General features: G+C 42.3%; 1 long non-coding RNA gene across 1 annotated transcript in view; it reads right to left on the bottom strand.

Annotated features, from left to right (window-relative positions):
• Window positions 1-559: 559 nt before the first annotated feature.
• Window positions 560-11103, bottom strand: part of LOC134359537 (uncharacterized) — a 53120-nt gene continuing 42576 nt past the window's right edge. The window contains exon 3 of the long non-coding RNA XR_010021135.1: window positions 560-1238. This is a non-coding gene — a long non-coding RNA (uncharacterized LOC134359537). The remainder of the gene's footprint in view (window positions 1239-11103) is intronic.

The following is an 11103-nucleotide window of genomic DNA, read 5'->3' as shown; positions in this document are numbered from 1 at the left end:
AAGGGTAGAGGCCAGACCAAGAGTAGTCCATTGATCCTTTATGTTTGGAGATTCAGCTCAGGGCTAACAACCCTGACTGGTGAAACAGAACTGCTACAGAAACAGCAATGAAAAATCCTTCTGCTTCTGAGTGGCTGAGGACAGACAGAGATGAAGGAACTTTGTGGCTGCCCTGAATGCCAGCGACATAATGGGCAGTTAAAAAAAAACACATGACAAAGGTGGAGTTATTCTGAAAGCCTCCTTGAAAAAAAATATTATCTTCACCAAATTGTGGGAATCCTTATTTGGTGACCAATCAAAATGGAGATTTAACATTGGGGATGACATTGAGAAACTTGAGCCTTTGCCAGCTGTTCAGGGAAGCCTAACACAACCCATCCAACCTCCACACCTAAGGTAGAGTCCTTGGTCGCCCACCCTGACTTGATCAGCCAGAATTAGCTTGAAAAGCAAGACATTCTCTACCCCAAGGATTCAAAATTCAAAATAAAATTTATTATCAGAGTAGATACATGCCACCATATACAATCCTGAGATTCTTTTTCCTGCAGGCATATTCAGCATATCTATAGAATAGTAACTGTAAACAGGATCAATGAACAACACACCGTGCAAATGCAAATGTAAATAAATAGTAATAAATAATGAGAGCATGAAATAACAAGATAAAGAGTCCTTAAAGTGAGATCATTGGTTGTGGGAACACCAGAAATAGATGAGTGTAGTGATCGTCTTTTGTTCAAGAGCGGTAGTAACTGTTCTTGAACTTGTGGTCTGCGTCCTGAGGCGCTTGTACCTTCTACCTGATGGCAGCAGCGAGAAGAGAGCATGACGTAGATGGTAAGGATCTTTGATGATGGATGCTGCTTTTCTATGAGAAGGTTTCATAGAGTTGTGCTCAATGGTTGGGAGGGCTTTACCTGTAATGTACTGAGCTGAGTCCACTACCTTTTGAAGTGGTTTTCAAAGGCTTTGATGTTCCCATACCAGGCTGTAATGCACACTTTCCACCGGGCAACTATAGAAATTTGCCAAGGATTTTGAAGACATGCCAAATTTCCATGGACTGCTCAGGAAGTAGAGGCGCTGTCGTGCTTTCTTTGCAATTACACTTATATTATAGGTTCAGGATAGGTCCTCTGAGATAGTGACACCCAGGAATTTGAAGTAATTGAACCTCTCCACCTCTGATCCTCCGATGAGTACTGCCTCATGGACCTCTGGTCCAGGATTACCTAAGAGAAAGCCAGTGAATGTGAAATGAATGGCTTGTAGTAAATGCTCATCAGTGTCTTCTAGGAGAGGACCTCTGACCCTAAATCCAAAGCAATGTGCTGAAGTACGTACCTTCTGAAATACCTTATCAAGTCACACAGTTCAAGGACAATCAGGAAAATACGGTAAAGTCTAGTCTTCCAGCAACATCCACGGTTAATGTTTTCAGATAAAAAATTAGAGAGTTGACTTTTGGTTTAGACATTGAGAGACAGAGTTTATAGTGTTACTACAGGGAATCAATCTTTTATTAAATAGTGGAGCAAACACAAGGGTCTAGGTGGCCATCTCCTGCTTCTCTGTTTTTATGTTAACTGTTGATATTTCAGTGATACTGCATTTACTTTGTGATATAAGTTCCAGAAGTTTTGACCAAGGTCACAAATACCTGACTTGCAGAATCTGCATTGTCCAATCAGTTGGCAACAGGGTTAATAACATTAAACTAAAAACATTAACAATAGCAATGAAAATAGATAACATTTAATGGAACATTGTAAGGCTGCCAGAAGTAGCAATTTGTCAGCAGTCCTCAGTTTGTTGTTCCTTCTTGTAGATTGACTATCAAGTGAAATTGAGTGCTATTTCAAAACAGGTCCAAACAAAATATGTATTAGAGATACTCTTTTCCCATTTGTGCAATGTCTTCTTCAGTGAACATAATAGAAAATCAGTGTATTTATTAAATGGTGAGAGACTGGGTGTTACTGTTGTTTAAAGAGATCTTGATGTGTTTGTACACGACTTGGAAGGGCAACAAGGAGAGCAAAAGGTATTTTAGCATTTATTAAGATAGATCATGATTGCAGGAATTAGAATGTTTTACAGCAATTGTATAGGGTGATGGTGAAATTAAACCTGGGAGCGTTGAATACAGTCTTGTCCTCCTTAAGAAATTATGTACTTCCCACAGGGAGAATGCGGTGAAGATTTATTAGATTGATTCCAAGGATGGTAGGCTTGTCATGTGAGAAGAGTAAGTCTCAATAAGGTCTCCCCTCATTTTTTGAAACTCTAGTTATATATTGACCAGAAATTTATAACTAGAGTTGGAAGAATGAGGGGATATCTTATTGAGACTTGCAAAATCTTCACTGTGCTCAATGGGGGTATACGTCCCTGTCTGAGACTTGTAATACCCTGTACAAATGCATGGTGGCAGCAAAGTACAAAGTAAATTTTATTAACAAAGTACATGTATGTCCATAGGCAACCCTGAGATTTATTTTCTTATGAGCATACTCAGTAAATCTACAGAATAATAACCATAGCAGAATCAATGAAAGACCGCCCAACCAGGGTGTTCAACCAGAGTACAGAAGACAACAAGCAATGCAAATACAAAGAGAAGAGATAATAAATAAATAGATAGATAGATAGATAGATAAGCAATAAATATAGAGAATATGAGATGAAGAGTCCTTGAAAATGAGTCAGTCATTGTGGGAACATTTCAATGATGGGGCAAGTGAAGTTGAGTGAAGTTATCCCCTTTGGTTCAAGAGCCCGATGGCTGAGGGGTAGTGACTGTTCTTGAGCAACACTCACAACAAGCTGGAGAAGCTCAGCAGTTTGGGCAGCATCCGTGGAAAAGATCGGTCGACGTTTCAGGCCGGAACCCTTCGTCAGGACTGTTCTTGAACCTGGTGGTGTGAGTCCTGAGGCTCCAGTTCCTGGCAGGAGTGAGAAGAGAGCTTGTCCTGGGTGGTGGGGGTCCAGGATGACGAAGGTTGCTTTCCTGCCACAACATTTCATGTAGATGCGCTCAGTGGTTCGATGGGCTTTACCTATGATGAGCTGGGCCATATGCACATTTAGACGGAGACATAACATAAAGATTTTTACTCCTCATGTGTGTGAGAGATGTAAGAAATAAAGTCAATTCAATTCAATTCACTGCGTTTTGTAGGATTTTCCATTCAAGGACATTGGTGTTTCCATACCAGGCTGTGATGCAGAAAGTAAATTTACTCTCCACCACACACTGATAGAAGTTTGTCAAAGTTTTCGATGTCATGCCAATCTCCACAAAATCCTAAGGAAGTAGTGCTTTCTTTGTAATTGTAATTGTGTTCAGGACCCACGACAGGCCCTCTGAAATGATAACACCAAGGTATTTGAAGTTGCTAACTGTTCTTAACATTTTGCCAATGTGTACTGAAACTAGTTGTGTATTCAAAAAGCTTTAGTGCTAAATTTCAAAAGCCTCATATCTATGTACATTGAACTTTTAATTGTAGCCAGCCATCACACAGTGGTCATTTTGATGGAGCTGGTAAATCTGTTCCTAAAGGTACCCTTTGCAGCAGGGCTGGTTGTTTGTCCTTCAGTTTCATTCGGAATACTTCTTCCAAAAATATTCAGGATCCACACTTCTTACCTTGATTTCATCTACTGTATCTGGCAGTCTATGTGTAACTCTCCAGCAGAATCAACACTCTCTGAAGTTCCACACATCGTAGGAACTTCTTAATTAGCTGTTGCTATGTGTTGTTACACAGTGAATGAACATATCACTTCAAAAGGAGAAGTCAAAGTCGAGTTATTGTCGTAGGCACAAGTACATGTACGCACAGGGGCAATGAATATTGCAGTGGTATCACAAGCTCACAACATCATATCAGCACCATTCACAGAAACATAAATTATACACAATTTTATATAAGAAAACATAACTAGGGCAAAGAAAATGGAAATCCATTGTAGACAAAAATAAAGCCCAACATGAGGGAATAGGAATAATCATGTTTCATGGACACACTAAGGAAGGGTCCTGACTTACAAGAGTTTTCAAACAGGGCAGGGTCATTTTGATGATAGTGGATCACCACTACATTTGTTTTTCACACATATTCCTATGATCACAGAGTGTTACAAAAGGAAGCCATTCATCCCAGAGACAATGCTAGTGTCTTGTAAGATCCATGCAAATCATTCCCTTTTCTGGCTTAGTTGATTAAAGTTTAGCTAATTTTAATCCAATGTGTGCCTAATTAATTTCCTGATGCCTTGGAGTATTTTGCACCCAGTGTCCAGATGTTCCTATAATCTAGATACACTGCAATCTCCAAACATTAGGGCCAAGAACTAAAATGTGGGATTAGACCAGTTTGGCCTCTTTGCAGACGCTGACTGATCAGAGTGAATGACTTCCTGCCGGGCCATGAATTTCACATTCACAATCTTGTCAGAGTGATAAACTGATACAGACCTGCGTCATAAGATACATGGAAATTAATGTTATAGATCTGTATTACACTTACCACTTCCTCTTTCAGGATACAATCTATTTATCTGTACAGGATGCTGCACTAGTTCATCTTCATTGCCCTTTTACAACAGAGCTTCTTTGGAACATGAGTAATAAGACAACAACTAGAGCATATTCTGGATTTAGGGAGTATAGAAAAATATTAACTTCAGCAACCAATCTTTAGATCTGAATGTGGACCATAGATTAAATTTTAAATGCAGCTCTGGACAGTAGGTTCCAAGAGCTGTAAGACATGGTCAATTGGAAAACCGGACGACGTTGATTTAACATTCGTTTTGGGTGTCTGTAGTGTGGGTGCGAAGAAGGAGGTGTGAAAGTTAATATGTAATTCAAAGGAAGCATTGTAGATACACAGTAAATATAAAATTGTCCTTTGATCTTTGGCATATAAGATGTCATGTAATATTGTGGAACACCCTGGTTTCTTTGGCTGTGTAAGTCTAGGGAAGACAATTTCAAGTCCCACCAAACTCGTGAGATTGAGACGGTTCGTCCCACCCCAAACCCCGGTTTGTATGGATGCTGTGTAATTCACTGCCCTGTCACAAATTAGTGCCATGAGATAACAGACAATACACGGCATATAATTAAAGGAATTATATTTATGAATCTTAACTTAACTAAAGGATGAGTAAAGAATAACAAAAATAAAAGGGCCCATTCTAATAAAACTGTCAAATGTGCACAAGTTGGCGCTCATCTTGAACTTCTCTGTCACTCACCTGCTGGGCCCTCAGTCAACGTGAAAGCACACACCACCTTCCGAACGTCGCTCGCAATCCATCTCAAACAAACGGGTCTCCCACCAGATTGTATGCTATGACCAGTTCTCCCCAGCGCCTCCCCTCTCCATCTCCCACCGAACAAAAGCCCAAGACCAACCTTATTGTCTCTCACCAAGAAAACCTCCCACTAATTGGATGGCACACATTCCACATCATCCCTTATCTTCAGCAATAACCCAGACAGGCTGAAAGCAGAACAGACTGCTCTTACAGAGCTGCTAAATGAAATACCTACAGCATAACAGTAAAGATGTGAACCAGGGCGTTACATTGTCCTCCTCCTCTGAAAAGGTCTCAATATGATGATTGCTGTGTCTCATTTTGTCAAGAATAAGACTGCTTCATATCTAGCAACTGCATCTCACCAGTGACTTTGCTCACAATGCAACATGGATGCTTTATTTCACAATCTACCTCATCATTATCTTCTACCTTATTGTCTGCCTGCACAGCACTTTCTCAATAAGTATAACACTTTATTCTGAATTCTGTTATTATTTTCCTTTGTGTTACCTCAATGTACTGACGTGATGAAATGATAAAAATGGATGGTATTTAAATCAATGTTTCTTACTGTACCTTGGTGCCTATGACAAAAATAAACCAATTTACAGATGCTGACAGCTGTCCAAATGAAGAGTCTGGAACTAAAAGGCCTTTCTCTCAGCTACACTGGACCCTTTCCAGTTCGCTTATCTCTCGGATCGATTCACTGGTGTTGCAATAGCCTCTATCCTCTCCCACCTGGAAAATGGGGTCTCATATGCCAGACTGCTGTTTATAAAGCAACAGACACAAAATGCTGGAGGAACTCAGCAGGCCAGGCAGCATCTATGGAAAGAAGTACAGTCGACGTTTTGGGCCAAGACCCTTCGGCAGGAACTTAGAAAGGTTTTGGACCGAAACGTCGACTGTACTTTTTTCTATTGATGCTGCCTGGCCTGCTGAGTTCCTCCAGCATTTTGTGTGTGTTGCTTGGATTTCCAGCATTTGCAGAATTTCTCTTGTCTGCTGTTTATAGACTTCAGTTCAGCATTCAACACCATCATACCCCAGAAACTGGTGGGGAAATGCAATTGGATACTGGACTTCTTAACAGTAAGGCCACAGTCAGTCCGTGTGGACAGCAACGTCTCTCGTCCCACTACACTGAGCACTGAGGCTCCACAAAACTGTGTGCTTAGCCCAGTGCTGTTCACACTGCTGACACATGACTGTGTCACAGGATCCAGCTCACACTGTGCCATCAAGTTTGCAGATGACACAATAGTGATTGGCCTTGTCAGGAACAATGATGAGACAGAGTATAGAGAGGAAGTGGAGCAACTGGTAGATTGGCGTGAGAAGAACAACCTAAGTCTGAACGTGGAGGAGACAAAGGAAATCATTGTGGACTTCAGGAAGGTGCAGACAAACCATCCCCTCTGTGAATACATGGCTCCTCCGCAGAGAGAGTTCAGTGCACCAAGTTGCTGAGAGTTCACATCACGGATGACCTCACCTGGTTCCTTAATATCACTTCCCTGAACAAGAAAGCACAGCAGTGCCTCCACTTCCTAAGAAGAGTGAGGCAAGTGAGACTCCCACCCCACCCCACCTTAACTGAGTTTTGCAGGAGCACCATTGAGAGTGGTCTGACAAGTTGCATCTCCATCTGGTCTGGGAGCAGTTGACCAGAAGTCCCTACAAAGGACTGTGAGAACAGCCGAGAGGATCAGAGGGGTCTCCTTACCATCCATCGAAGACATTTATCAGGAGCGCTGCATATGCAGGGCCCTTAGTATTATTAAGGATCCCACCCATCCATCCAGCATCCTCTTTGACCTTCTACATCAGGCAGGAGACCACGATAATAAAAACAAGAACGATCAAGATGTGAAACAGTTTCTTTCCCCAGGCCATTAGGCTTCCCGGCTGCATCATATTTGAAGTATCACTGGTTAGTCTGTTCTGTACTTCCCAATATTTGAAATTAATGCACTTTAGTTTGTTATTTCAATAGGTTCAATAGGTACATTTAATGTCAGAGAGTTGTATACAATATACACCCTGAAATTCTTTTTATGGGTGATTCATTTGTAGATTTTATCCGTATCTTCATAAGTTAATAATAATATGATGACGATAATAATTATGGCTGTATACATTCCCCCACAAGCTAAAGCTAAGTTAGCATTGGAAAAGCTACATGATAGCGCCAACAAACAGCTCATGGCTCACCCGGATGGAGTGATCATTGTAGCAGGGGACTTCAATCACACAGATCTTAAACTGGTCATGCCCAAATTTTACAAAAATGTGAACTTCCCGACACGAGAAAATAACATACTAGACCAAGTCTACACAAATATTCCAGGAGCATTCAAAGCGACCCCAACTGCACACCTAGGACAATCAGACCATATCTCCCTCACACTGAGCCCAGCTTACAGACCACAGATCTGCAGAGTAAAACCAACTATCAATACAGCACATGTGTGGTCTGAGGAAGCCACCTCAATGTTACAGGACTGTTTTGACAACACAGTTTGGGGCTTGTTTGCAAAGGGAGCAGACCAGGGGGAATATGCTGGTTCAGACCAAGGATATATTAAGTTTTGCACAGAAAATGTAATAACACAAAAGACAATTTAGGTGTTTGCCAGTCAAAAGCCATGGATTAACAGCAATGTGAGGGCACTACACAGGGAGCGCGATGCAGCCTTCAGGTCAGGGGACAAACAAGCCTACAGTGAAGCACAGGGGAATCTCCGCAGGGGCATCAGGGATGCAAAGCGCAAATACAAATTGTGCAATGAAAATCGGTTTGATAACAACAACCCCCGCAGTATGTGGAAAGGCATCAAGGTGCTGACAGACTACAAAACCAATAATCTGCTGCCAGATGATGACGCCACACTGCCTGATGTCCCAAACCAGTTCTTTGCCTGCTGTGATACTCAGAGGAAGGAGGCTGCCCCACTCATTAACCCACCTGACGATGAGTCCACACTGGTCCTTAAGCAACATCAGGTGAGATCCACCCCGAGGAAAATGAATGCAAGTAAGGCAGCTGGCCCAGATAGAGTACCCGGCCGGGTACTGAAGGCATGTGCCCACCAGCTTGCTGAGGTGTTTACAAGTATATTTAACCTCTCACTGCAACAAGCTGTTGTTCCAACATGCCTTAAAACCTCCACCATCATCCCAGTGCCCAAAAAGCCAGCTGTGAAGTGCCTGAATAACTATCGCCCTGTTGTGCTGACACCCATAGCCATGAAGTGCTTTGAGAGACTTGTGCTCTCACACAATAAGGCTATAATCCCACCTGATCTGGACAAACACCAGTTTGCCTACCAGGCAAACCACTCCACAGGGGATGCAATCATAACAGCCCTCCATATTGCTCCGACTCACTTAGAGGAACCAAACACTTATGTGAGGATGTTATTTGTGGATTTCAGTTCTGCATTTAACACAGTCATCCCCCATAAACTGCTCAGCAAACTGAACACTCTTGGCCTTGGTTCCTTCCTGTGCTCATGGGTCATGGACTTTCTCACAGACCGACCACAGCAAGTCAGAATTGGTCAGCACACCTCCACCACCCTCATCGTAAAAATAGGCACCCCGTGGGGCTGTGTGCTAAGCCCCATGCTCTACACACTCTTCACACATGACTGCATCCCCATCTACACCTCCAGCTCCATAATTAAATTTGTGGACAATACCACAGTGGTTGTCCTGATCTCGGACAAGGATGAAACAGCCTACAGGCTTGAGATGGATCATCTGATGGAGTGGTGTAAGGACAACGACCTGGTCCTTAACACTTCTAAAACAAAAGAGGTAATCACTGACTTCAGGAGATCAAAGGACAGAGTACACACCCTCCTCCATATACATGGAGATGTAGTGGAAAGTGTGGAAAACCTAAAGTTCCTTGGAGTTATGTTGTCAAAACAGCTGACATGGACCCCCAACACCTCACTGCTTGTAAAAAAGGCACAACAAAGGCTCTTCTTCCTCAGAAAGCTGAAACTGGCCAAACTCCCACAAAAGCTGCAGCTTAACTTCTACAGAAGCACAATTGAAATCATCCTGACCAACAGTGCCACAGTGTGGTATGCCAGCTGTACAGCCGCTGAGTGACAAGACCCGCATCGCGTGGTGAAGGCGACCCAGCGAATTGTCAGGATGGAGCTCCCAGGACTGAACACCATCTATTCCAGCAGACTCAGGAGGAAAGCAATCAGCATAACCAGAGACACCACACACCCCGGCCACTCCCTGTTTGACCCGCTGACGTTCAGCAAAAGGTCAAGACACTAAACACCAGAACAAATAAACTGAGGAACAGCTTCTATCCCAGAGCTGTGGCCTCCATCACACCACTCCCACTGAACAATGACTGAAACTGTGAGCACACACAAGCACTCAAATACTTGCACTAACGGCACTTTGTGCATTACTGTGATATTCTGGTGCTGCTGAAACTTATTTTCTGCTACTTATCTATTTAATACTGTTTTTCTATTACTGTCTTGTTTTTATCTGACGCTTTATTTATTTGCCTGAGAGGAAGCCAAACAGAGTTTCATTGCACCTATGTATAATGACAATAAAGATCATTCAATTCAATTATTGTGTGTTACTGTGCTTTACATCCTGATTCGAAGAAACGTCTCGTTTCTATATACATTATATGGTTATTAACATTATATACGTGCATATAGTTAAATGACAATAAATTTGACTTGACTCAACTTGACTTGAAATGTCAGCTATCCATTTCCCTCCATGGATGTTGCCTGACACTCTGAGTTGAATTGAATTGAATTGACTTTATTTCTTACATCCTTCACATACATGAGGAGTACAGATCTTTACATTACATTTGCATCTAAATGTGCAATGTGCAATTTATAGTAATTTGTAATAAATAGTATGTACAGTGAGATATACAACAGGACAGTCAATATAGCTTAGAAACACAATTGTGTCAGCGTGAATTAATCAGTCTGATGGCCTGGAGCCTGTTAGTCCTTGCTTTAATGCTGCGGTACCGTTTCCCGGATGGTAGCAGCTGGAACAGTTTGTAGTTGGGGTGACTCGGGCCCACGATAATCCTCCGGGCCCTTTTTACGCACCTGTTGTTGTAAATGTCCCGAATAGCGGGAGGTTCACTAATGCACTGGGCAGTCCGCACCACTCTCTGCAGAGTCCTGCGATTAAGGGAGGTACAGTTCCCATACCAGGCAGTGATGCAGCCAGTCAGGATGCTATCAATTGTGCCCTTCAGCATTTTGTGTGTTGTTTTAGATTCCAGCATCTCTAGCCTCTCATGCTTTCATTCAAATGGGGTTGCTTGAGGAAGAGCACATCATTGATGCATGACAGCTTCTGGACATCACTTAAGTTCAATAAATTCAGAATAATGATCCCACTGGTTCCTTAGATTATCTTTTATTTCTTTATCTTTTATTTCTTTGTTCGTTGCCAATCCTTTTGGCACTTTTACTCTGAGCACTCTGTGTGAAGTTCAGTCACAAGTGGTAGAAATCATCACCATTATGTACTGTGCCATGTGACGTGAGTGACCATGGTTCCCCTTGGCAGGTTTTTCTACAGAAGCGGTTTGCCATTGTCTTCTTCTGGGCAGTGTCTTTACAAGATGGGTAACCCCAGCCATTATTAATACTCTTCAGAGATTGTCTGCCTGGCGTCAGTGGTGAGAGGTGGGATGTCTGTGTTCTGTACATATGAGGCCTGTAAAAAGTGTGGGCC

This window comes from Mobula hypostoma, chromosome 2 (assembly GCF_963921235.1).
Source record: "Mobula hypostoma chromosome 2, sMobHyp1.1, whole genome shotgun sequence".
NCBI lineage: Eukaryota > Metazoa > Chordata > Chondrichthyes > Myliobatiformes > Myliobatidae > Mobula > Mobula hypostoma.
The sequence above is the reverse complement of the archived record's forward strand: the minus strand, read 5'-3'. Positions and strand labels throughout refer to the sequence as shown.